Raw genomic sequence first — 3,448 nt, forward strand, 5'->3', positions numbered from 1 at the left:
TACTGTGATACTGTAGGGGCCTCTGGTGATTCCCACCCCTGATATAGTGTTTGTTTTGTATGTTGTTCATTTATGATTCACGTGAGATGTCAAACAGTAGGTGCAAACAGCAAACAGTAGGTGTGTGTAACAGCAGATCTGTTTTCAATAAGTTCTTTTAGCTCCCCCAAATTCCCTGTAAATACACAGCCTCTCTGGACCCTTTTCTCAGTTAGCTGGAAGCCCGAGGAGAAGAAATCCAAACAGCGTGACTCGGCCGAGAGAGCGAACTGTGGGAATAGAGACACAGAGGCATCCAACATGATCAACATGACTGTAATCCGAAAGAGAGAAATGAATCAAACTGTTGTTTCTGCTGGACTCTGCCCATTGTCTCTTCCTGTGTGTGTGGGAGTCTGTGAATGAACAAACAATATGGGAACAGATTCCTCTGTGAGCATTAGTTACTGACGCTGGAGCGTCTCTAATGGATCTCACTTATGGAGGGACACCCTTTGGCAAAACACAGCATTTCAAAGAAATGTTATCAGCACAGTCTCACATGTCACATGAGGAAAGCTGATTTTATGTCATTTCATTACAGATCTTTGGAAAGACGTATTGATAGTTTGTTCTCTAAACACATGAAGTGCAGTAATTAGCGACACCACCGTACCACGCTGTGTTGAAACAGAGGCCTTCACTATCACTGGCAGTTTAACAAGTGTTCACAGCGCAGCTCACACGCCCCGTATTAAATCAATTACCATTAATTTATTAATCTCTGCCAGACTGCAGATAGTGGAGTCTGCTTCAAGTCTTTCTGTGATAAGTGAACAATGTGTCACCGTGTCCGATGTGGCTCCACGGCTGCAGCTGCTTCTTCTGTATATGATACTCACATTTGTACAAGCTAACCTGTATCAGCAGCTCCTCACCAGCTGTCTTTGAGGAGCAAGAGAACATAACGGAAATGTGTTCAGGCTAATAACACGTCGCTGTGTTCTCCCCTCAGAAAACAGCCTCTACAGTAATTTGGCACTTCTACAGAAAAACCTGGAAATTAGCTCAAAAATTTGATCCCGACTTGTGATTGGGAGCATTTCTACTTTACAGCCACCACATTCAAAAACAAGGGGAAGAGGAGAGGAACATTTTTGTACTAGAAAGCACATTACTCCCAGATGTACAGTAACAGGCGTGTAACGGGCACCACATGTGTATCCTCTGGTCTGACATGGTCGTAATCTGGGACGTAAAGGAACACATCGTTCAGTCTGAACTGAAGGTACAGTTACTGAAGTCATTTGAGGTAGCACATTAAATGAGGCCCCTGGGTGGTTGGAGGAAAAAAAGCACTTGTCTCAACACAGATGTTTTCAGTATTACCTAACAAGGCCAAGAGTCTGCAGTCATGCTAGTAGCATTGTGAAGCTATAAATAGGCTGAGCTCTGCTTTGAGCTACATGTTGAAGTCAGTGTGTTAATATACTCATATTGACAACATCACGGGTAGCAGGTAATGTTTACCATTAGTTCATGTGTAGGCATGCTAATGTTTGCTAGCTTACAAACAACACTCAAAGACCCAAAGAATACTGACCTATACTGTTAAATGCAGAGTCAGGCTGTTAGTATGTGTAAAAAATGACACTGTTCTTTATACTGTTGTTAGATTTTGAAAAAACTTGACGAAGCTTTAAGGTAAAAATACTGACTTAAATGATCCTGAACTAAACTAGAAACATTTGAGATTGTCTGTTTTTTTTTAACCAACTGGTAAATATTTGCACTACAAAACACCCTCACGTTTGGTGGCAAAATAATGTCAGGAAACACAGCATCAGGTTTTTATGAAAAAAAAAAAAAAATCACATTTGTTGGCACTAAAGTAGCTGCAAATGCAGCAATGTATTGCTAAAAAAAACAACAACCTACATTTACAGGCACAAAAACCACTGGAAATGTAGTGACAGGTCACCATAAAACATTCATGTTTGGTGGCACAAACACTGCTGGCAAGAAAGTGACAGGCTGCTATAAAACACCCATGTTTGATCAATTGCTGCTAGAAATGCAGTGACAGGCTGCTATAAAACACCCATGTTTGGTGGCACAAATGCTGCTGGAAATGCAGTGACAGGTCGCTATACAACACCCATGTTTGGTGGCACAAATGCTGCTGGAAATGTAGTGACAGGTCGCTATAAAACACCCATGTTTGGTGGAATAAATTCTGCTAGAAATGCAGTGACAGGTAGCTATTAAACACCCATGTTGGATGGAGCAAATTCTGCTGGAAATGCAGCGACATGACGCTGTAAAACACCCATGTTTGGTGGAATAAATGCTGCTAGAAATGCAGTGACAGGTAGCTATTAAACACCCATGTTGGATGGAACAAATGCTGCTGGAAATGCAGTGACAGGTCGCTATTAAACACCCATGTTTGGTGGAATAAATTCTGCTGGAAATGCAGTGACAGGTAGCTATTAAACACCCATGTTTGGTGGCACAAATGCTGCTGGAAATGCAGTGACAGGTAGCTATTAAACACCCATGTTGGATGGAGCAAATTCTGCTGGAAATGCAGTGACAATTCGCTGTAAAACACCCATGTTAAGTGGCACAAACACCGCTAGAAATGCAGTGACAGGTTGCTACAAAACACTCATGTTTGGTTGCAGTGGTTTGTTGAAATTTGGTGGGTGTCTTCCAAATGTTCTGAAGGAAACAGCCTCATGAACTAACAGTAAGTGATGAAGATGGCTGGCACTCTTGAACTCTGGAGGCACCTTGGCCGGTCCTTGGATGTTCACAGCCGGTTGTAGAACAAGAGAAGACACTAATAATGGTTTCATACAACGTGCACTTTGGGATGGCTTGGATTAGTGATCCGCCTAAGTTCTACCCAGAGCAACACTGACTCAGTGATTACATCACTGCCTTTAGCCAACTCAAGGACGCACAAAATCAATGCTCTTGATGCAAATGCACAGTGGGAATTCACTTTAAAGCTAATAACATTAAGCTCAGAGCGCTGCAATGTCGGCCCACATTGTAATGTTATGTAAATCTGACCATATGACAGCTTCATTTAAATAGGAGTGTGCGAGATTATGCATGATAGTGGCCCATTTTGGCTCTCTCGTGCTCATCTCTGCATCCCGGTAAATAATTCAGTCCATAATTCTGCGTATTAGAAGAAGACATTCAAAAATGCCGAAGCAGGCCCCCGGAGACTTGACGCTGGAATTTTATGCAGAGGAAGAAATTGGAGGGTACATCATGTTGGCTGGAGGGCCCATCACTCATCAATTTGTTTGTAAACACCAGATTTATGTGCAGCAAAGCAAGTCCTCGGCTAAACTGCTGGAGGGCTTCTCTCTCTGTCTCTCTCTCTCTCTCAGACACACACATGCAGACAAACACACACACACACACACACACACACACACACACACACACA

Source organism: Epinephelus moara, chromosome 10 (genome assembly GCF_006386435.1).
Source record: "Epinephelus moara isolate mb chromosome 10, YSFRI_EMoa_1.0, whole genome shotgun sequence".
Lineage (NCBI taxonomy): Eukaryota > Metazoa > Chordata > Actinopteri > Perciformes > Serranidae > Epinephelus > Epinephelus moara.